Consider the following 25,966-nt stretch of genomic DNA (forward strand, 5'->3'; position numbering starts at 1 on the left):
TCTCCTTCTTCTCTATCTGCGAGGTCACTCATCTCTTGAGCTTTGTCTTCTAGGTGACTTTTCTCTTCTTTTGTGGGGAGGAGAGCACTCATTGGAATAGTGTATGGGCTTTCCATAGTTGTAGCAGTTTCAATCACTGATAGTCTCCAACGTATCTATAATTTTTTATTGTTCCATGCTATTATATTATCTGTTTTGGATGTTTTATATGCATTAATATGCTATTTTATATCATTTTTGGGACTAACCTATTAATCTAGATCCTAGTGCCAATTTTTGTTTTTCCATGTTTTTGAGTATTGCAGATAAGGAATATTATAAGGAGTCCAAACGGAATAAAATCTCCGGCATGATTTTTCTTGGACGAGAAGAAACCTGCCAAACTTGGAGAAGGGGGAAGGATACCTGCCGGGAGATGACAAGCCTGCAGGGGGCGCCCTAGTGGGGCACCCCTGGCTTGTGGGCCCCATGCAGGTCTCCTAACCCTAATGTTCATCCTATAAATTCCCAAATACTACCCCAATACCAGAAGGAGACCAAGAATATACTTTTCCACCGTCGAGAGCCTCTGTTCCCATGAGATCCAATCTGGGAGCCTTTTTCGGTAATCTGTCAGAGTGGAAATTCATCACGGAGGGCATCTACAGCAACTCCATTGCCCCTTCGATGATGCATGAGTAGTTCACCACAGACCTATGGGTCCATAGCTAGTAACTAAATGGATTCTTCTCTCTCTTTGTTCTTCAATACCATGTTCTTCATGATCCTCATGGAGATATATCGGAAGTAATACTCTTTTGCAGTGTGTTTGTTGAGATCCGATGAATTGTGGGTTTATGTTCAGATTATCTATGAATATTATTTGAATCTTCTCTGAATTCTTATATGCATGATTTGATATCTTAGCAAGTCTCTTCGAGTTATTGGTTTGGTTTGGCTAACTAGATTGGTAATTCTTGCAATGGGTGAAGTGCTTAGTTTTGGGTTCAATATTTCAGTGTCGTCACCAACTGACAAAGTAGGGTTAGCGAGGCACGTATTGCATTATTGCCATCGAGGATAAAAAGATGGTGTTTTCATCATATTTCTTGAGTTTATCCCTCTACATCATGTCATCTTACTTAATGTGTTACTATGTTCTTCATGAACTTAATACTCTAGATGAAGGCAGGAGTCCGTCGATGTGTGGAGTAATAGTAGTAGATGCAGAATTGTTTCGGTCTACTTGACACGGGCATGATACCTATATGCATAATCATTGCCTTGGATATCTTCATAATTATTTGCTTTTCTATCAATTGCTCGAAAGTAATTTGGTCACCTATCGTATTATTTTCCTTTATGAGAGAAGCCTCTAGTGAAACCTATGGCCCCGGGGTCTATTTTCCATATTATACTTTCAGATCTGTAAACCAAAAGTACCAAAAATATATTTCTACTATTTATTTACTTTTGTTTTACTTTTAGATCTAGCAATCTTTTATATCTATCTCTATTAGATCTCATCCTTGCAAATAACTGTGAAGGGATTGACAACCCCTTTTTAGCGTTGGGTGCAAGTGTTTATTGTTTGTGTAGGTACAACGATTGGGGCCTTGCTTGTTCCTCCTATTGGATTGATACCTTGGTTCTCAACAAACTCAGGGAAATACTTATCTACTTTGCTGCATCACCCTTACCTCTTCAAGGGAAAACCAACACAAGCTCAAGAAGTAGCTATCGGCGTTCTGGGAATGGGGGTACCCACACCTGCGTGCCTACGGCCCAGGGATGGCCCACTTCATCAAGAAAACCAACGGGCCCGACAACATTCAGGGCAAGACCCTCATGAGGGGCCAAGCCTCACGAGGAGGAACGACATCAAGACCCTCATAGGGCCTCCTAAGGACCCCTCCGGAGCGGCGGACATTCCAAGGAGAGGCCCAGCCTGAGGAGTCAAGGATGACGCAGAACAAGGATAGGCGAGCAGCAGACAGTAGGACGGGGCAGTTTCCCCTTTGGTGCAAAGGGGGCAAGGACGAACGCACGTTCCCAAGGCATCTTCTAAAGGTTTCCATTCTGGTGCAACACGACCCTGGCCGCCCGCTGGCAGGAGGGACGTCATCCCTGAACCAGCCCATACAACGCTGGCAGCTACTTTGCACGCGCAGACCACTTTTGGACAGGGGAAGCATGTTCCTTTGTCCCCCAGAAATGGTACGGGAAGAGGACCGGGGCAACCACTACAAATAGAGGATAGGTTTCTTTGTAAATGGAGGCCCGGCCCGGATTCACCCTCATTCACCCACCTTCACACCAATAAGGCCTCCTAGCCTTAGAAGGCCGAAGAACACTGTACTAGTTCATCCACCAGCCCCGACGAGAGGCAATCCACCAAAGCAGGAGTAGGGTTTTACGCTTCGCAGCGGCCGAACCCGAGTAAACTATTGTGTTTTGTGTTTCCCTGACCATCGAGTGAGTTCTGCACAGTTCCCATCACGTAGCGTTCTAGTCAAGGTTAGGCCAGGAGAGATCTTCGTACATGCCCCTAAGTTCGAATCTTTAGGGTTTGCGGAGCCCGAAATTCGACAGTAGCAATCACGACTAGACGGACGATTCTCATCATATATTGAGCTTCAGCTTCTTTATTTGCCTCTTCATTGGTAACAAGGTTGTCACTTGAAGAAGTAGGAGCATCGCTTTAAACTTTGTAAGCACTGCTTTACTTGTTTTGCAACTCATCTTTGTCTTTGAGAGTCATTTCATGAGGGACAATCCTTCCAATGACTTTAGTTGGCTTGAGATCCTTGTAGTTTGGAATCATTTGGATTAATGTGCACACGATGTTGTATCTTCCGTCCAAGGCTCTAAGTATCTTCTTGATGATGAATTTGTCGGTCATCTCTTCACTTCCTAAGCCAGCAATCGCATTTGTGATGAGAGCTAGCCTCGAATACATCTCAGCGACTCCTTCAACATCTTTCATCTTGAACTTGTCAAGCTCACTTTGAAGCTCATCCAACTTAGATTCCTTGACACAATCAGAACTTTCGTGCATATCAATCAAAGTATCCCAAAATTCCTTCACGTTCTCAAGACGACTGATTTTGTTGAATTCTTCAGGACACAAGCAGTTGAACAGGATATTACAGACTTCAACATTGTGTTGCAACATCTTCACTTCATCCACTATCACATCATGATCTGGTTCTTTTCCTTCTCCGAAGAAATCATCTTGCACAACCAACACGAACAACATCCCAAACGGAAGGATTTTGACCATGAATATGCATTTTCATCTTATGCCTCCAACTAGCAAAATTTGTGCCTTCGAAATATGGACCTCTACGGTGATAATTTCCCTCACTAGACGCCATTCTCTCCTAGGTTGAGAAACCAATGCAATGGAGACCAAAGCTAATGCGAGATCTTCATCCCTCTTCTTGCGGGCCTCCTTCATGGTAACTAAAGAAATGGAATAATTCAGCCTCTCAGAAAGGCGATCCGGTTAGATAGTCTCAGTCGGATGGGGAGGAAGATCAGATGAAGAGATAGTCGGACATCAAAGGCTTACCTTTGGCGACATGCTTCTCCTTCTCCAGACGCTTGCTCTATGCCTTCTCAGCATCAAGTATCAAACACAGGTCTTGCAACTCTCAGTCCACGGCATCATCACGACTCCTGAAATAGCAGGCATTCTGCCAACAAACACAAATCAAGCAGAGGACAGAAATGACAACTCTAAGACTACTCCCTACTGCTTCAGTTGATGGCAGTCTCCGGGACAACACTTAGTGGGTGTGCTCAGTGCGCCCCAACTGTAAGGATAAGAGGAGGGACAAAGGGTCCCATACCCTATCAACCTCGCTCGATTCGACACAAGAACTGAGAATACCGTCCACTGCTCTAGTCGACGGTAGCCTTTGAGAATACACCCAGTGGGTGCGCTCAACGCGCCCCCACTAAAACCTAACACCTGGTGAGTGTGACTCGGAGTAAACCCACTCGGGATCGGATCCAGAAACAAAAAATATGTGTGCACGCAAAGGACTCACCTGAATGTTTTTTGCCACGGCTTTGCTAGCATCATATGCTTCCTTCAATCGCCCAACCATCACTTCCAACTGGGCTACGGCTTTGTTGCGCTCCCCCTCTTGGTCCTCCGGGATATGGTGTAGCTGGAACTTTTGCGGTCCACGGGAGGAAGGGACGGAGTGACAAACGTACCAAGTATGAATGACGCTCCGGCCGAAGTAGCCCCCCGAGCCACGAGAATCTGAACCTTGGCAGTCGAGGTCTCAAACACTCGGCTAGGTGTCACAACCTGCTTGGATACTTCATCAATAGCTGGAGGACTGACAAGGCCGAGTTTGATCACGTTTTGTGGCCCTCGACACATCCATACATTCAAAAGAACATTTCGTGACTAAGTCTCAAGTCCCGAATGATGCAGAAATGAGCCCAAGGGTTACCTTTGGAGGAAGTGAAGTTGGTGCCAGCCTGCCCTTTATCAGAGGTCTTAGGCTCCACTGAAGTAGTCAAGGTATCACACATGTAACAAAGACAACAAGAAAACTAACCATCACTCAGAATACCTTGATAAACAAAGATAGGATCACTCGACTAAATTACTTACGCCGAAGCCACAAGCACGTCGACCTTAATGCGCAGGAGAACAACCTTTTGGGATTGGAGGTCGTGGTCTTGGGCTGCTTGGCCGCCTTCTCCGGTGACTCCTCGGGTTCACTCCGGCCTCGTTTGGAACTGCGGGTTGGCATGGCTGACACAGTCGGTTTCGCCACCTTCTGGGTACTCGCGCCCCCAGTACGGACCCCAGGGTCCTCGTGCGCCTTGGAGCGAGCCCTAGACGGGACTTCATCGGACGGAGAAGACTCTGCCTCATCCCCACGTTCCTCATCACTCTCCTATGTCTACCCATTGTCATCCTCGTCTTCATCATCTTTCAAGTCCCCTTGGTGGTCGGTGTAACACGCCACATCAATGGGTGCACGGTCAAGCACCGGAATGGAGCTGACCAGCCCTGTAAAAGCCTGTCGAGTGGAGGAAACATAATTACAAACAGAGACTACAAGGGACAAAGAAATTCACTCGGTCTAAGCGCATGGTGGCTTACCTCATTCGGCAGATGCTCCTTCGACAAAGGAGGCACCAACCTGGTACCCTTGGGGTTGTCTCACACTGGTGTTATGGCCTTGTGCTTGTCTTCCAACTGCTCTGCCCCGATCTCCTCCGAGTGAACGCGGGTTGGGTCATTTGGCCCACTATACATCCACATGGGGTGGGCCCCGTTCTGAAGAGGATGGATCCTCCGCTGAAAGAAGACTTCCAGAAGGTCCATCTCGTTGATACTGTTCCGCAACAAGGCAACCACGACTATCACTAGAATTTCTACATCCATCCTCTCCTTCTTCGACATGGTCAAAGAAGGAGCCGACTTGATTCGATTAGACGAATAAGGCAGAAGACCAGAATGACCCTCACCGATTGGAACATCCTCGCAATAGAACCTGGAGTCCTGGCAACCCTTCACAGAATCAGGGAAGGATATCTAAGGAAAATTACTTTTGCCCCTAAGCTGTATTCCTAAACCCCTATAGAGTTTCACTACATTCGTTTTTCCCCCAACTGAGAAGAATTTTTCACTGTCATCACTTGGCATGTCAACAGTGCTTGAACAATCCCAATGCATATAGCATCCGAGGAAGTTCTCGCACAAGGACACGAAAGAAACTAAGTACGAGACAACATTAGGGGGAGATGATGGAGCTGCGGCTAAAAAATTGAGGAACACAAGGAACAACGGATGTGGGGGCATAGAAAAACCTCTTTCCACATGGGTGACGAGGAGCACTCGCTCATCACCTCTCGGCGCGGGCTCCTGCTCGCCCTCTTCCGGCAGCCGGTAGCTCCTTGGAGCCACCAGGCCTTCGCTCTCCATGTCCTGTAGGCGCCCCTTGGAGACTCGGGAAGACAACAAGTTGCCCTGAGTCCAGCCCAGCAGGAGCGCCCCGACACTCGAGGAAGATGCACACGGGCCCCTCTTCACCCGATCGACTTTCACTGCCGTGCCCTTCACCATGTCGCACAGAGGAGTGGGCGAGGCAGGAGGACGTCAAAGGCGGCGAAGAGCTTTCAGCAAGAACGGCAAGGTTCGGGCACATGGGGGATGTAAATGACTTAGATCTCGCGGCATGATTCTCTCCCCCCGCTAGCTTGTCCCATTTATACGCCACGGGGAGATACCCCGTCGAGTACTTCACCATCACGAGAGAGATCCACAGCATCCTTGGGACAACACACCTGTAGCACGACAACGACATCTCAGGCGGGAGAATCAAGGAGTCTCTCCACTACCTCCAGCATGGACATCGCACCCGTTTATGCTACCCCTACGCGCTCCTTCAATTCAAAAACTCACGGAGAAGTCGCCTCCCTCATAACCCGAATGGATTCTCGAATGAGGGCGCATAATGAGGTGAGCTGAATGTCCTCCCACTCGTCCTTCAGTGGGACCCTAATCATTTGGACAACACAAGAAGGCGACCATAGCGCAAGTGGGATCTGTCCTATCTCGTCGATTGGACATTTGGAGCTCCGAGCTTGCGATCGTCCAAATCATTGAATCTATCTTCTTGAAAGGTATTCAATTATTACCAATTGTAAGCTTCCTCACATGCTCCAACACTCGGAATCTTTTGCTCTTGAATCCTAAGTGGTTTACTGAGGGTCCGAGTGATGTAGCACCGAGCTACAACCTTGGTGTCCCTGAGACACCGAGGACACCAAAGAGTGTCATCCACTCGGCCAGTAAAACCTCAACTAATTCGGGGTCTAATGACGGGGCTGTAAATTAGGGGTAGGCCTACGGACGTGCATCCCTAGGCCTATCTAAGAACCCACATGGACATCAGTGTCCCCAAAGCTACCGTCCAGTCATGACCTCACTCAGGCAAGCATGTCCACAATCGGTTTGCACAAGGTCACTCGGATCATCTCGTGTCAATTGGATGTGCCCCGACACTCGGACTACAACAAGGCGTGTGCAACGAAGAGACAACAACGGCTACACACTTAAACTATCACTTGAAGTGCAGTGAAGACGTGTGTTACGAGTAACGCTGGAGTTAGAGCTGCCCTTACTAGTAACTTTTGTAATTATTAGCATTAACTTGCCCTTGTAATGAGGTTCGGCCAGTCGTGGTGCACTCTATATAAGCCACCCCCAGCTCCTGGCCAAGGGGTTCAGCATCCTGTATTATCACACCTCCCAAGGGGTTGTTACCACTCCCGAGTGGGACCCGAACTCGCATGTCCGAGTTGGACCTCGTATTATTGTCAGGATCATTCCCACGACAGTTGGCACCAACCGTGGGGATGCACGTTTACCAAATTCGGAGCAGTTGAAGTTCTAACCTTTTTCTTCATCATGATGACATTGGGCGGAGAGATCTTCTCCGGTTCCCTCCGCTTTGTCGTCGAACCCAACGAAGAGCAGAAGAAAATGACAAGCGGTTTTACGCAAGGTAATTTCTACAAGCACTGAAATAGCGGCAACAAGATGTTTGATAGCAAGGTAATTGTAACAAGTGACAATTAGCTATACTAACAATAGGTGTAGCAAGGTAGCATAATCCTTTTGTGGCAAAGGACATGCCAAAACAGATTCTTATAATAGGCAAAGCGTTCTTGAGGGCACACCAAAATTTCATCTAGTCACTTACCTCATGTTAGGTTAATTTATGTTCGGTATTTTGATAATTTGATATGTGGGTGGACCGGTGCTTGGTTGTTGTTCTTACTTGAACAAACCTCCCACTTATTATTAACCGTCGTGCAAGCATATGCAACTATGAGAAAAGTATTAAGAGTAAATTCTAACCATAGCATTAAACATAGGGATCCAAATCAATCCCTTACGAATTACTGCATAGTCTCGGGTTTAAGTTTCTGTCATTCTCGCAAACCTACCTCTAATTACTATTCCACAATGCATCACTTAGGCCCAAAATATGGTGAAGTGTTATGTAGTCGACGTTCACATAACACCACTAAGGGAATCACAACATTTATATCATCAAAATATCGAATGAATATCAACTTCACATGACTACTTGCAACATGATTTCTCCCGTGGCCTCAAGAGCAAAAGTAACTACTCACAAGTGGTAAACATGTTCATGATCAGAGGGGTATTATATAGCATAATGAATCTGAACATATGATCTTCCACCAAATAAACCATAAAGCATGAACTACAAGATGTAATTAACACTACTAGACACACCCCATGTACCAATCCGGGGTTCCGGTACAAGATTGAGTACAAGAGATGAACTAGGGTTCAGAGAGGAGTTGGTGCTCATGAAGATGTTGATCAAGATTGGGACACCCGAGGTACCAATCCAGAATTCCATCTGCTATCATGCTCCCACTTGATGTAAACCTTGCATATTATGAGAGAAAAGGCATTAGAATTACTCCATGAAATGTCAAAATGCATAAAACACTAAATAACAGTAATAAAACATAATGCAAAATGGACGTATCAGTATGTGATACGTCCCAAAGGTATCTATAAATTATGCTTGTTCCATGATCTTTTGGGTGACATTATTATATGTTTTCCTACACTTTTATATCATTTTACACATATTTGGACTAACCTACTAACTCGGTGCACCTAGTGCCAGCTTCTGTCTGTTGATGTCTTTTTGGAGGGGCTTTTACCCAATTTACCGAAGCCCGAAAAAATCCATAAAAATATATAAAATATCAGCAAAACAGAAGCTTCGGGATCACCGAAGGAGGGCCACGGGCCTCCCAGGCGGCATGCTGGCGAGGCCAGGCCCCAGGCTACGCCAGGGTCGCCTAGGTGGGCCTGACCTCCTCTGGTGCCCTCCTTTGGCCAATATTTAGTGTTCCGCGAGGAAACCCTCACACATAATCTGGAATCGTGAATTTCTCCATCGTTCCGCCGCTGCAGCGCTTCCGAGATCGAGAGCGTTAGGAGACCTCTTCCCGGCACCCTGCCAGAAGAAGGATTGACCTCCGGGAGCTTCTCCACCGCCATGGATGCCTCCTAGATGTGTCGTGAGTAGTTTCCCTTGGACCATGAGTCCATGACCAGTAGATATGTGAAGTCTTCTCTCTAATCTTGTGCTCCAATGGTTAGTCCTTGTGAGCTCCCTTACATGATCAAGGCATTTATGTAATTCCCTTGCTAATGCTATGCTCAGTTTGTTGGGATCCGATGGATTATGAGATTATGTTCAGATTGTTATGAGTTATATATTTGATTATCCTTTTATATTATGTTCCTTAGTGATTCTTGCATGTTCTCCGTTGCTTTTCATTGCTTTGGCGAAGTAGTAGATCTTTATGCATGATTGTAGGTTAGGGACCCTCGATGTCTAGCTTGAGTGACAGAAACATGAGATTAGGGGATGTGCTTGTTGCCATCAGGGAGAAAACAACGATGCTTGTGACCAAGGTTGCAAGGATTGTTTACCTTACGCATAGTTCGTTAATGCAATTGTCTGTTGCTTTAGTTTACACATTGGGTGGGGCTCGCAACTTAATACCGGAGAGATGCTCTGGATAGATATCTCAAGGTGGATGATTAGTAAGTAGATGGTGATGAATAAACAGTCTACTTGTCTCGGCGTATTGCCCATTACTATTGAACCTCTGACTATCAAGGAGCATAATTAGCATTGCGGTGCGATCATAATTCTCTCAGTTGCCCAAGTGTTATTTGTTTACCCTAGCATAGTTGTTTATCGTCTTTTGGGAGATAGACATCACTAGTGAACGTCATGTGACTCCGGTCCATATCACCATCATTGCTTACACCTCCATTGTTTACCGCTTTCTTTACTTCTCCGTTTCTATCACTATTAGCTTCCCGCTTGTGTTTTGATCCTTTGCAAACTACTAGGCTGGAGAGATTGACAACCTCTCTGTACTCATTGGGAGCAAAGTTATTTGTTGTGTGTGCAGGTCCACGTCTTCTGCTAGCGCCTGGGTGGAAGACACCTACTTGTTGAGCCTAGGAGTCCTCCTGGTTCGATAAACCTTACAATCTCCGTGTAAGGGAAATTTGTTGCTGACTACATCTCCACCTTCCACTTGGGGTCCAACGAGGGGCGAGAAGAATATACATCACCTAGTCATCAAGCGAATTTCTGGCGCCGTTGCCGGGGACTCCGGTCTTCAAGATAGGGGAGTTGCACACTATCTTTTACCTTTGCTTTTAGTCTTGTTAGTTTGCCATGAGCTAGTTAGGCTTATGGAAAACTGCATTCTTAGTTCACTGCTTGGGGAAGGCTGCTTTACCACACCCGTGGTAGAGAAGTTTCCTCCACCTACTGAATGTATCCCATTCGAAATACCACTTGGGATAATTGAAATAATTAGGAATGATTGTTATGCAGGAGATGGAACAGTCAATCCTAGTATTCATTTGTTGAAACTTACAGAACTTTGTGAGTTGTTAAAGATTTCAGGTTTCACAAGAGATGGAGTCATGAGGAAATTATTTGCCTTGTCACTCAAACGAAAAGCATTGGAATGGTATAGGATACTAGATGATTCTCACCTACAGGATTGGGAAGAGATTCAGTCTCACTTGTACTCCAAGTTTTATCCTCTTCATGATGTCCATCTAGATCATGGTAACAATGCTTTATGTGATACTTATATTGTTGATTTTATTCATGATACCACTGAAAATTATTATGAGAAGGCAACATATGCTTATACATATTTCAATAATATCAAGTTCCCTCTCTTTATGTTGAAGGTTTTGAAGCTGCACTTGTTTTGCCTTCCTATTCTTATTCTATTGCACTATTTCTATGCATAGGAAGCATGTTAGCCTTAAATTTGTTTGGTATTTTCTTCTTAATGCTCTCTTTTATTCTACAACTCTTATTCCTACGAGAGCATCATTAAAATCTTAAGCCTATCTTTATGACTATAAAGAAAGAGCTCTAGGGAGACAACCCTTGTTATCTTTACAATTTGTTTTTTACTTTCAGTTTTAGTGGTCTTGATGCTTGTTACTACTGTAGCAACATCATTGTATCTTTATTTTAAAGCTTTGTGCCAAGCTATAGCCTCTGATTGCAAGAATTTGAAATTTTTTGACATGTTGTACAGAAATAGATTATGTCTGCCTCATGTAAAAATTCGACAAAAATCACGAGATCATCTTTTTGATCTGAATTGTTTTGACAGCATGCTCTATATAATTCCCTTTCTGGTATCTGTTCTAAGTTTTTTGATTTGAGTTGCAGAAGTGCCCCAAATAAATTATTTACTACGTGTTGTTCTGTTTTCATAGATTCTGCCATGTTTTGCATTTCCAATGATTTGGAAATCCTAAGCTTACTTTCTATCTGAAAAAAACTTTTGGAAATCATGAGAACAAGTATCTTTTCACGAAAATGTTTATTTCCACCAGGTAATGAATTATTTTATTAAGGGTACTAACCACTCTAATCAGCTTATGATGAGTTTCGTATGAAGGGAGTTTTCAAGTATACGATGGGAGATGATGAAAGAAGATACATGAGTGTCAAGCGCTCAAGCTTGGGGATGCCCCCATGCACCCCAAGAAATATTCAAGGAGACTCAAGCTTCTAAGCTTGGGGATGCCCCCATGCATCCCATTCTCTATCAACAATCATCAATTCGTCCATCTCCATGCTATATTTTTATCACTTCATATGTTATGTGCTATGCTTGGAGCGTCCCACTATTTACTTTTTAGTTTTTTTTATTTTTGCTTGTTGTACATAACAAGTCGGAACCTAGCCTAACTTGTTGGGGAGAGATACATGCTCCATTCCACTCTAGAACACAACATAGGTTTTCATGCTTATTCTTTTTGTGAGTTCTTCATCTTTTCATAGCTATTGTCATGCTTAGCTCTTAGTTTTTGTGCTTATATTTTTAAGAGCTTTTACTTAGGTTGACTTTGGAACACTCTTGAGTTATCATGCTTATCTTGTTTAGAGAGTTGGCTTGTTGCACTGAGTTGTGCGTCTTGCATAAGTAGGTAATTGAGGTTGCTATTTAAGTATAGTAGTAACTTGCAATAGTTTTGAGGTATTGATTTGAGTAATTTTGGACTATTGGTTCCAAGTGGTTGAGCCTATTAGTGATAGGTGTAATATTTTGGGGAAAATGTGTGTTTTTCAAAAACTAAAAATTAGTTGAGAACTCTAGCTACTAAACTGATCGATAACCTCCGGATGGGTTGGAATATATAGAGTACCCTCACGTTACCATGAGTCGAAGATGCGCAAGAATAACCAAACCACCAAACATTCCTCCTCGGGGTACTTGTCTTTTTGTGAATTTCCTAACTAGATAGAGAGTTACCGATAATAAGTGTATGAGTTCTTTGAAATAATGTGAGTATTTGATTGTTGGCACTTCCACCATCCATATTTTGCTAGCCTCTTTGGCACCGTGCATTGCCCTTTCTAACATTGAGAGTTCGTGCAAACTGCGCCGGTGCATCCAAACCCGTGACATGATACGCTCTGTCATCCATAAGCCTCATTATATATTTCCTCAAAAAAGCCACCATACCTACCTATTAAGGCATTTCCATACCCTTCCCGAGATACATTTCCATGTAACATCCATCATCTCATGACTTGATCTTCATGTCATACATGCTTTTGCTTGATCACACAGCCGCATGCTAGTTGGGCCTTGCCCTCATTACTGCTACATGACACGCTAGTATCATTGCATATCCTGCTACACTGGCAGAGGCATACATTCGCATACATCATGATAGTTTTCACTTGTCTTTATGTTGAGTACTTTTTATAAAGTGTGATGATTTTTCTTTCGATTCATGTAAAATATAGAGTGTTTCCCTTAAGTGAGGAAATGATCCCAAAGAGGACAAACAAAAGATCCCAAAGAGGACAAATGAGAGATAAAAGAAAGAGCCAAAGAGGCCACAAAAACATAATATAAAAAAGAGAAAAAGAAAATTAAAAAAATAAAAAGAGAGAAGGGGGCAACACTACTATTCCTTTTTAAAGATCAACACTCGTACTCCATTACTATATTGGTACTACATAGAGATTATCATTCATGCATAACTATGTGGGGATCCTTATACTATAGAACTTTGTTTGCATATTCCAATGATGACCCTCCTCAAATGAGCTCTAGGTCTTCATGAGAAAAGAAGTTGGATGCACCCCCACTAGTTCCATTGGAGAGCTTACCTGAGCTCATATGTGCATCTGTTACATGGCAATCCCTACTCCTAACATCCTATCTATCATTTGGCTTTCTCTCGCCTATGGTTGTCCTCATTGATGTGACCCTTTAACACTTTTTTGTCTTCCTTCCCCATCATTATAATATTTGCCATCCTAAGTGCCAACATATCTTGCTTACGCTCATCCATTGCATGAGTGCTCAAAATTGGAAGGGAGAGGATCATTTTGACTTGTGCCTGACAAGTGGTCTGGAATGAGTCAATATAATATTTCGAAGGAGACTAAGTGTGAGGTTTAGTAGATTGAGTTATCAATTTAAAAAATATTTTATCTCTGAACCCATCACCCACTTCTTGCACGCAAACACCATTTGGCGATATTCGAGTCATAGACATTGAGAGCTCTTGCACCTTTATGTTCTTACTTTGCTAAATTAAATACTAGATATAGACTCTTGCTTTTTATTGTCTTGACTTGAATTGCATATCTTACTTAAGTTCTTATATGTGTGTTAGCATGACACCACATAAATTATTGTGTTATCATTTATCTACTCGAGAACGAGCAGAAATTAAGCTTGGGGATGTTGATACATCCCAAACGTATCTATAATTTCTGCTTGTTCCATGATCTTTTGGGTGACATTGTTATATGTTTTGCTACACTTTTATATCATTTTACACATATTTGGACTAACCTACTAACTCAGTGCATGCAGTGCCAATTTCTGTCTGCTGATGTCTTTTTTGCATGGGCTTTTATCCCATTTTCCGAAGCCCGAAAAAATCCAAGAAAATATATAAAAAAATTAGAGAAACAGAAACTTTGGGAACACCGAAGGAGGGCCAGAGGGGGCCCAGTGGCCTCCCAGGCGGCCTGCTAGCGCGGCCAGGCACCAGGCCACGCCAGGAGGTCGCCTGGGTGGGCCCCACCTCCTCTGGTGCCCTCCTTTGGCCTATATTCAGTGTTCTATGACGAAACCCTCGCATATAATCTAGAATCGTGAATTTCTCCATCGTTCCGCCGCCACAGCGCTTCCGAGATCGGGAGCGTCAAGAGACCTCTTCCCGGCACCCTGCCGGAGGGAGGATTGACCTCCAGGAGCTTCTCCACCGCCATGGACGCCTCCCGGATGTGCCGTGAGTAGTTTCCCTTGGACCATGAGTCCATGACCAGTTGCTATGTGATGTCTTCTCTCCAATCTTGTGCATCACTGGTTAGTCCTTGTGAGCTGCCCTACATGATCAAGGCATCTATGTAATTCCCTTGCTATTTCTATGCTCAGTTTGTTGTGATCCGATGGATTATGAGATTATGATCAGAATTTTATGAGTTCTATATTTGATTATCCTTTTATATTATGTCCCTTAGTGATTCTTGCCTGTTCTCCATTGCTTTTTATGGCTTTAGACAAGTAGTAGATCATAACTCCTAGAGGGAGCGTTATGCATGATTGTGGGTTCGGGACCCACCATGTCAAGCTTGAGTGACAAAAACATGAGACTAGGGGATGTGCTTGTTGCCACCACGGAGAAAACAACAGCCCTTGTGACCAAGGTTGCAAGGATTGTTTACCCTACGCATAGTTCGTTAATGCAGTTGTCCGTTGCATTGAGTTTACACTTTTGGTGGGGCTCGCAACTTAATACCGAAGAGATGTTCTAGATAGATATCTCAAGGTGGATGATTAGTAAGTAGATGCTGATGAATAAACGGTCTACTTGTCTCGGCGTATTGCCCATTACTATTGAACCTCTAGCTATCAAGGAGCATAATTAGCATTGCGGTGTGATCATAATTCTGTCAATTGACCAACCGTGATTTGTTTACCCTAGCATAGTTGTTTATCGACTTTTGGGAGAGAGACGTCACTAGTGAACTGTTGGAATTATGCCCTAGAGGCAATAATAAATATAGTTATTATTGTAATTCCTGTATCAAGATAATCGTTTATTATCCATGCTATAATTGTATTGAATGAAGACTCATTTACATGTGTGGATACGTAGACAAAACACTGTCCCTAGCAAGCCTCTAGTTGGCTAGCCAGTTGATCAAAGATAGTCAGTGTCTTCTGATTATGAACAAGGTGTTGTTGCTTGATAACTGGATCACGTCATTTGGAGAATCACGTGATGGACTAGACCCAAACTAATAGACGTAGCATGTTGATCGTGTCATTTTGTTGCTACTGTTTTTCTACGTGTCAAGTATTTGTTCCTATGACCATGAGATCATATAACTCACTAACACCGGAGGAATACTTTGTGTGTATCAAACGTCGCAACGTAACTGGGTGACTATAAAGATGCTCTACAGGTATCTCCGAAGGTGTTCATTGAGTTAGTATGGATCAAGACTGGGATTTGTCACTCCGTGTGACGGAGAGGTATCTCGGGGCCCACTCGGTAATACAACATCACACACAAGCCTTGCAAGCAATGTGACTTAGTGTAAGTTGCAGGATCATGTATTACGGAACGAGTAAAGAGACTTGCCGGTAAACGAGATTGAAATAGGTATGCAGATACTGACGATCGAATCTCGGGCAAGTAACATACCGAAGGACAAAGGGAATGACATACGGGATTATATGAATCCTTGGCACTGAGGTTCAAACGATAATATCTTCATAGAATATGTAGGATCCAATATGGGCATCCAGGTCCCGCTATTGGATATTGACCGAGGAGTCTCTCGGGTCATGTCTACATAGTTCTCGAACCCGCAGGGTCTGCACACTTAAGGTTCAACGTTGTTTTATGCTTGTTTGAGTTATATGGTTGGTTACCGAATGTTGTTCGGAGTCCCGGATGAGATCACGGACATCACGAGGGTTTCCGGAATGGTCCGGAAACGAAGATTGATATATAGGATGACCTGATTTGATTACCGGAAGGTTTTCGGAGTTACCGGGAATGTACCGGGAATGACGAATGGGTTCAGGGAGTTCACCGGGGGGGGCAACCTACCCCGGGGAAGCCCATAGGCCTTGGGGGTGGCACACCAGCCCTTAGTGGGCTGGTGGGACAGCCCAAGAAGGCCCTATGCGCCATAGGAAGAAAATCAAAGAGAAAAGAAAAAAAGGAGGAGGTGGGAAAGGGAAGAAGGACTCCACCTTCCAAACCAAGTTGGACTCGGTTTGGGGGGGGAGACCTTCCCCCCTTGGCTCGACCGAAACCCTTAGGGGTCCTTGGATCCCAAGGCAAGGCTCCCCCTCTTCCCCTATATATATGGAGGTTTTAGGGCTGATTTGAGACGACTTTTCCACGGCAGCCCGACCACATACCTCCACGGTTTTTCCTCTAGATCGCGTTTCTACAGAACTCGGGCGGAGCCCTGCTGAGACAAGATCATCACCAACCTCTGGAGCACCGTCACGCTGCGGAGAACTCTTCTACCTCTCCGTCTCTCTTGCTGGATCAAGAAGGCCGAGATCATCGTCGAGCTGGACGTGTGCTGAACGCGGAGGTACCGTCCGTTCGGCACTAGATCGTGGGACTGATCGCGGGACGGTTCGCGGGGCGGATCGAGGGACGTGAGGACGTTCCACTACATCAACCGCGTTCACTAACGCTTCTGCTGTACGGTCTACAAGGGTACGTAGATCACACATCCCCTCTCATAGATGGACATCACCATGATAGGTCTTCGTGCGCGTAGGAAATTTTTTGTTTCCCTTGCGACGTTCCCCAACAGTGGCATCATGAGCTAGGTTCATGCGTAGATGTCTTCTCGAGTAGAACACAAAAGTTTTTGTGGGCGGTGATGTGCATTTTGCTTCCCTCCTTAGTCTTTTCTTGATTCTGCGGTATTGTTGGATTGAAGCGGCTCGGACCGACATTACTCGTACGCTTACGAGAAACTGGTTTCATCGCTACGAGTAACTCCGTTGCTCAAAGATGACTGGCGGGTGTCAGTTTCTCCAACTTTAGTTGAATCGGATTTGACCGAGGAGGTCCGTGGATGAGGTTAAATAGCAACTCATATATCTCCGTTGTGGTGTTCGCGTAAGTAAGATGCGATCCTACTAGACACCCATGGTCACCACGTAAAACATGCAACAACAAAATTAGAGGACGTCTAACTTGTTTTTGCAGGGTATGCTTGTGATGTGATATGGCCAACGATGTGATGTGATATATTGGATGTATGAGATGATCATGTTGTAATAGATAATATCGACTTGCACGTCGATGGTACGGCAACCGGCAGGAGCCATAGGGTTGTCTTTATACTAATGTTTGTGCTTGCAGATGCGTTTACTATTTTGCTAGGATGTAGCTTTAGTAGTAATAGCATGAGTAGCACGACAACCCCGATGGCGACACGTTGATGGAGATCATGGTGTGGCGCCGGTGACAAGAAGATCGTGCCGGTGCTTTGGTGATGGAGATCAAGGAGCACGTGATGATGGCCATATCATGTCACTTATGAATTGCATGTGATGTTAATCCTTTTATGCACCTTATTTTTCTTAGAACGACGGTAGCATTATGAGGTGATCTCTCACTAAAATTTCAAGACGAAATTGTGTTCTCCCCGACTGTGCAACGTTGCTATAGTTCGTCGTTTCGATACACCACGTGATGATCGGGTGTGATAGACTCAACGTTCACATACAACGGGTGCAAAACAGTTGCACACGCGGAACACTCGGGTTAAGCTTGATGAGCCTAGCATGTGCAGACATGGCCTCGGAACACATGAGACCGAAAGGTCGATCATGAATCATATAGATGATATGATTAGCATAGGGATGCTTACCACTGAAACTATACTCAACTCACGTGATGATTGGAATTGAGCTAGTGTAAGTGGATCATGAACCACTCAAATGACTAGAGAGATGTACTTTTTGAGTGGGAGTTTAGCGAATAATTTGATTAAGTTAAACTCTAATTATCTTGAACATAGTCTAAGTCCATTTTGAATATATTTGTGTTGTAGATCATGGCTCACGCGACAGTCACCCTGAAATTTAATACGTTCCTAGAGAAAGCTAAGTTGAAAGATGATGGAAGCAACTTTGTAGACTGGGCTCGTAATCTTAAGCTAATCTTACAAGCTGGAAAGAAGGATTATGTCCTTAATGCTGCGCTAGGAGATGAACCACCCGCTACGGCTGATCGGGATGTTAAGAACGCTTGGTTAGCACGTAAGGAGGACTACTCAGTAGTTCAATGTGCAGTCTTGTATGGCTTAGAACCGGGACTTCAACGTCGCTTTGAGCGTCATGGAGCATTTGAGATGTTCCAGGAGTTGAAGTTTATCTTTCAGAAGAACGCCCGGATCGAGAGGTATGAGACCTCCGACAAATTCTATGCTTGCAAGATGGAGGAGAACTCGTGTGTCAGTGAACATGTGCTCAAAATGTCTGGGTACTCAAACCGTCTAGCTGAGCTGGGGATTGAACTCCCGCAAGAGGCTATCACTGATAGAATCCTTCAATCACTGCCGCCAAGCTATAAAGGCTTGTGTTGAACTACAACATGCAAGGGATGAACAAGTCACCCGGCGAGTTGTTTGCGATGCTGAAAGTCACAGAGTCTAAACTCCGTAAAGAGCATCAAGTGTTGATGGTGAATAAGACCACTAGTTTCAAGAGAAACGGCAAAGGCAAGAAGGGTAATTCAAAGAAGAGCGGCAAGCCTGTTGCCAATCCGACGAAGAAACCCAAAGCTGACCTAAGCCTGAAACAGAGTGTTACTATTGCAAGGGTATGGGTCACTGGAAGCGCAATTGCCCCAAGTATCTGGCAGATAAGAAGGCGGCCAAAGAAAAATAAGGTATATTTGATATACATGTTATTGATGTGTACTTAACCGGCTCTCGTAGTAGTGCCTGGGTATTCGATACCGGTTCTGTTGCTCATATTTGCAACTCGAAACAGGAACTGCGGAATAGAGGAAGGCTGGCGAAAGATGAAGTGACGATGCGCGTAGGAAATGGTTCCAAGGTTGATGCAATCGCCGTCGGCACAGTTTCACTTCAATTACCATCAGGATTAGTTATGAACTTGAATCATTGTTATTTAGTGCCTGCGTTGAGCATGAACATTATATCTGGATCTTGTTTATTGTGAGACGGTTACTCTTTTAAGTCAGAGAATAATGGTTGTTCTATTTCTATGAGTAACATCATTTATGGTCATGCACCCAATGTGAGAGGATTGTTCATATTGAATCTTGATAGCGATACACACATACATAACATTGAGACCAAAAGAGTTAGAGTTAACAATGATAGCGCCATATTTTTGTGGCACTGCCGCTTAGGTCATATTGGTGTAAAGCGCATGAAGAAACTCCATGCCGATGGACTTTTGGAGTCACTTGACTTTGATACACTTGACACGTGCGAACCATGCCTCATGGGCAAGATGACTAAAACTCCATTCTCTGGAACAATGGAGCGTGCAAGTGACTTGTTGGAAATCATACATACCGATGTGTGTGGTCTGATGAGCGTAGAGGCACGCGGCGGATATCGTTATTTTCTCACCTTCACTGATGATTTGAGTAGATATGGTTATGTCTACTTGATGAAGCACAAGTCTGAAACATTTGAAAAGTTCAAGCAATTTCAGAGTGAAGTTGAAAATCATCGTAACAAGAAGATCAAGTTCCTACGGCCTCATCGTGGGGGTGAATATCTGAGTTTCTAGTTTGGTGCTCACTTAAGACAATGTGTAATTGTTTCACAGTTGACACCGCCTGGAACACCATAGCGTAATGGTGTGTCCGAACGTCGTAATCGTACTTTATTAGAGATGGTGCGATCTATGATGTCTCTTACCGATTTGCCGTTATCGTTTTGGGGTTATGCATTAGAAGCAGCTGCATTCACTTTAAATAGGGCACCATCAAAATCCGTTGAGACGACACCATACGAACTGTGGTATGGCAAAAGGCCAAAGTTGTCGTTTCTTAAAGTTTGGGGATGTGATGCTTATGTCAAAAAGCTTCAGCCTGAAAAGCTGGAACCCAAAGTAGAAAAGTGCATCTTCATAGGTTTCCCAAAATAGACAGTTGGGTACACCTTCTATCTCAAATACGAGGGCAAAGTGTTTGTTGCTAAAAACGGAGCTTTTCTCGAGAAGGAGTTTCTCTCGAGAGAATTGAGTGGGAGGAAGATAGAACTTGACGAGGTTGTCGAACCTCTCATCCCTCTGTATGGTGGCGCAGGTCAAGGGGAAACCTTTGTCGTTGCGACGCCGGTTGAGGAGGAAGTTAATGATGATGATCATGAAACTCCGGTTCAAGTTTCTGTCGAACCACGCAGGTCGACGAGACCACGTGCTGCTCCAGAGTGATACGGTAATCCCGTCTTATCAATCATGTTGTTGGACAACAATGAACCTGCAAATTATGAAGAAGCAATGGTGGGCCCAGATTCCAAAAATGGCTAGTAGCCATGAAGTCCGAGATAGGATCCATGTATGAGAACAAAGTGTTGACTTTGGAGGTACTGCCTGAGGGCCGCAAGGCTATTCAGAACAAATGGATCTTTAAGAGGAAGACGGACGCTGACGGCAATGTGACCGTTTATAAAGCTCGGCTTGTGGCAAAGGGTTTTTCACAAGTTCACGGAGTTGACTACGATGAGACATTCTCACCCGTAGCGATGCTTAAGTCCGTCAGAATCATGTTAGCAATAGCTGCATTTTTCGATTATGAAATCTGGCAGATGGATGTCAAAACGGTGTTCCTTAACGGTTTCCTTAAGGAAGAATTGTATATGATGCAACCCGAAGGTTTTGTCGATCCTAAGAATGCTAACAAGGTGTGCAAGCTCCAGCGATCCATTTATGGACTGGTGCAAGCATCTCGGTGTTGGAACAAACGCTTTGATGAGGTGATCAAAGCATTTGGGTTTATACAAGTGGTTGGAGAATCTTGTATTTACAAGAAAGTGAGTGGGAGCTCTGTGGCGTTTCTAATATTATATGTCGATGACATATTGCTGATTGGACACAACGTAGAGTTTTTGGAGAGCATAAAGGATTACTTGAATAAAAGTTTCTCTATGAAGGACCTAGGAGAAGCTGCTTACATTCTAGGCATTAAGATCTATAGGGATAGATCAAAACGCGTGATAGGACTTTCACAAAGCACATACCTTGATAAAGTTTTGAAGAGGTTCAAAAGGGAACAGTCCAAGAAAGGGTTCTTGCCAGTTTTACAAGGTACGAGATTGAGTAAGACTCAGTGCCCAGCAACTGATGAGGATAGAGAGCATATGCGCTCAGTCCCCTATGCTTCAGCCATAGGTTCTATCATGTATGCAATGCTGTGCAGTAGACCGGACGTTAGCCTAGCCATAAGTATGGCAGGTAGGTTCTAGAGTAATCGAGGAGTGGATCACCGGACAGCGGTCAAGAATATCCTGAAGTACCTGAAAAGGACTAAGGAGATGTTTCTCGTGTATGGAGGTGATGATGAGCTCGCCGTAAAAGGTTACGTCGATGCAAGCTTTGACACAGATCCGGACGACTCTAAGTCGCAAACCGGATACGTATTTATTCTTAATGGGGGTGCGATAAGCTGTTGCAGTTCCAAGCAAAGCGTCGTAGCAGATTCTACATGTGAAGCGGAGCACATGGCTGCCTCGGAGGTGGCTAAGGAGGGTGTCTGGATGAAGCAGTTCATGACGGATCTTGGAGTGGTGCCAAGCGCACTGAATCCAATAACCTTGTTCTATGACAACACGGGTGCCATTGCCTTAGCAAAGGAACCACGGTTTCACAAGAAGTCCAGACACATCAAACGACGCTTCAACCTCATCCGTGACTACGTCGAAGGAGAGGACGTAAATATATCCAAAGTGCACACGGATCTGAATGTAGCAGACCCGCTGACTAAACCTCTTCCACGAACAAAGCATGATCAACACCAGAACTGTATGGGTGTTAGATTTATTACAATGTAATTCGCATGATAATGTGAGGGCTAGATTATTGACTCTAGTGCAAGTGGGAGACTGTTGGAATTATGCCCTAGAGGCAATAATAAATATAGTTATTATTACAATTCCTGTATCAAGATAATCGTTTATTATCCATGCTATAATTGTATTGAATCAAGACTCATTTACATGTGTGGATACATAGACAAAACACTGGCCCTAGCAAGCCTCTAGTTGGCTAGCCAGTTGATCAAAGATAGTCAGTGTCTTCATATTATGAACAAGGTGTTGTTGCTTGATAACTGGATCACGTCATTAGGAGAATCACGTGATGGACTAGACCCAAACTAATAGACGTAGCAAGTTGATCATGTCATTTTGTTCCTACTATTTTTCTGCGTGTCAAGTATTTGTTCCTATGACCATGAGATCATATAACTCACAAACACCGGAGGAATACTTTGTGTGTATCAAACATCGCAACGTAACTGGGTGACTATAAAGATGCTCTACAGGTATCTCCGAAGGTGTTCGTTGAGTTAGTATGGATCAAGACTGGGATTTGTCACTCCGTGTGACGGAGAGGTATCTCGGGGCCCACTCAGTAATACAACATCACACACAAGCCTTGTAAGCAATGTGACTTAGTGTAAGTTGCGGGATCTTGTATTACGGAACGAGTAAAGAGACTTGCCGGTAAACGAGATTGAAATAGGTATGCGGATACTGACGATCGTATCTCGGGCAAGTAACATACTGAAGGACAAAGGGAATGACATACGAGATTATATGAATCCTTGGCACTGAGGTTCAAACGATAAGATCTTCGTAGAATATGTAGGATCCAATATGGGCAGCCAGGTCCCGCTATTGGATATTGACCGAGGAGTCTCTCGGGTCATGTCTATATAGTTCTCGAACCCGCAGGGTCTGCACACTTAAGGTTCAACGTTGTTTTATGCGTATTTGAGTTATATGGTTGGTTACTGAATGTTGTTCGGACTCCCGGATGAGATCACGGACGTCACGAGGGTTTCCGGAATGGTCCGGAAACGAAGATTGATATATAGGATGACCTGATTTGATTACCGGAAGGTTTTCGGAGTTACCGGGAATGTACCGGGAATGACGAATGAGTTCCGGGAGTTCACCGGGGGGGCAACCCACCCCGGGGAAGCCCATAGGCCTTGGGGGTGGCACACCAGCCCTTAGTGGGCTGGTGGGACAGCCCAAGAAGGCCCTATGCGCCATAGGATGAAAATCAAAGAGAAAAGAAAAAAAGGGAGGAGGTGGGAAAGGGAAAAAGGACTCCACCTTCCAAACCAAGTTGGACTCGGTTTGCGGGGGAGACCTTCCCCCCTTGGCTCGGCCGAAACCCTTAGGGGTCCTTGGACCCCAAGGCAAGGCTCCCCCTCTTCCCCCTATATATACAGAGGTTTTAGGGCTGATTTGAGACGACTTTTCCACGGCAGCCCGACCACATACCTCCACGGTTTTTCCTCTAGACCGCGTTTCTGCGGAGCTCGGGCGGAGCCCTGCTGAGACAAGATCATCACCAACCTCCGGAGTGCCATCACGCTGCCGGAGAACTCTTCTACCTCTCCGTCTCTCTTGCTGGATCAAGAAGGCCGAGATCATCGTCGAGCTATACGTGTGCTGAACGCGGAGGTGTCGTCCGTTCCGCACTAGATCATGGGACTGATCGCGGGACGGTCCACGGGGCGGATCGAGGGACGTGAGGACGTTCCACTACATCAACCACGTTCACTAACGCTTCTGCTGTACGGTCTACAAGGGTACGTAGATCACACATCCCCTCTCGTAGATGGACATTACCATGATAGGTCTTCGTGCGCGTAGGAAATTTTTTGTTTCCCTTGCGACGTTCCCCAACATGAACGTCATGTGACTCCAGTCCATATCACCAACATTCCTTACACCTCCACTATTTACCGCTTTCTTTCCTTTTCCGTTGCTATCACTATTACCATCCCGCTTGTGTTTTGATCCTTTGCAAACTAAAAGGTCGGAGAGATTGATAACCTCTCTGTACTCATTGGGAGCAAAGTTATTTGTTGTGTGTGGAGGTCCACATCTTCTGCTAGCGCCACGGTGGAAGACACCTACTTGTTGAGCCTAGGAGTCCTCCTGGTTCGATAAAATGTCCGTGTAAGGGAAATTTGTTGCTGACTACATCTCCACCTTCCACTTGGGGTCCAACAAGGGGCGAGAAGCATATACATCACCTCATCATCACTATGTCATCTAGTTCAGGCCCTAGGGCTGGAGCGAGGGAGAAAACCACCTCGAGGGCAAGATCCACCACTCCCGACCTCGGGGCGTCATGAGCCGAAACCTTCGTTAGGATAAGATACCCACAGGAGTTGGCGACGAACTCTATGTTCCCAAATTTGACCTCACGGTCTGGGCTTAGGTTTTCGCTCCGGCTCTGGCGGCCAGTCGGATAGGCATGCAACATGACGCTGCCAAATGCAAAGATCTGACTGGGAATGAAAACGTCCCCCTTACAGATGTTGTTAGTGATGATTAAACGATCCATTGATCCTCTTACGATTCTAGAGTGGAACTCTCAATGAAAGCACCAATGTCGGTGTCAAAACCGAGAGGTCTCTGGTAGGGGGTCCCTAACTGTGGATATTGGATCGATGGGTAACAGGAGACAAAGGAGATGATGTTTACCCAGGTTCGGTCTCTCTTGATAGAGGTAAAACCCTATGTCCTCCTCTAGTTTATAATAATTGTGGAATATCGAATACAGAGTTGATCTACCTCGAGGTCGTATGTCGTGGTCTAACCCCTAGGAGCAATGATCCTAACTTGACTTACGTACTAAAGCCATCCGGTTTATATAGACACCTGGGGTACTAGGGCTACACGACGTCGGTTACACCAAGGAGAAACATGCCAACTATTATCTTGCCATGGGGTGCACACCAAGTCTTTAGAAGATTCTATGGGGCTTCAGTGATAATCATAGAACGACCTATGAGTGTGGCCCATGGAAGTAGATAAGCGGCCCGACGACCCCTTATTCCCGGACTTCCTCACCCATCCTAGTGGTAGAAGCCCCAAAGGTGGAGTGCTTCAAGTGTGGTTGCTTGGGGTACTTCCAATCCAAGTGAAAGTACGAGCCTCTATGTCTCCTCTACAAGGAGGAGGGCATGCATCTGCCAACTGTTTGTCGCATGGGAGGCAGATGAACTTCTAGATTATGGGGAGTCCATTGCAGGTGAGGCCTTTTTCTATGTTTAGTTTGTGGAGGATGAGGATGATGATGTGTTCTCAGACTTGAAGTTTAATAATTCCGCCATCCTCTGAGTGGACCCTAGCAAGCTCAACATGTGCATTCTCAAGCAAGAACTCAAGCACATGGTGGTCAGGGACTAGGACTGGCAGGTCTCCCAAGTAGGCGATAATGACTTCATGGTGATGATCCCTTCCGCAGACTTGTTCCACATGGCCAAGTATAGTTGTATGTTGTTATTGTCTATCAAAGACATCACCGCAAGGGTGCGGGACTCTGTCCATGAAGAGATTCAGCCTATGTTTATGCCCAAGGCATGGGTGTGGCTGCATCGTATCCCTAAGAAATATCATAAGGAGGAGCGCCTCATGGATTTGCTGAAGATGTTAGGTCGTCCGATTGTGGTCGACGAGCTTTCCCTCGTCGGGTTGGGCCTGCCAGGTCAAGGTGGTTGTTGAGGTTTAGTTTAACCACGAGGGCTACCAGGTCAAGGTGGAGCTCGAGCGCCTGCCCAAGCGCACGGGTGAGGGTGGTGTGCATT

Source organism: Hordeum vulgare, chromosome 5H (assembly GCF_904849725.1).
Source record: "Hordeum vulgare subsp. vulgare chromosome 5H, MorexV3_pseudomolecules_assembly, whole genome shotgun sequence".
NCBI lineage: Eukaryota > Viridiplantae > Streptophyta > Magnoliopsida > Poales > Poaceae > Hordeum > Hordeum vulgare.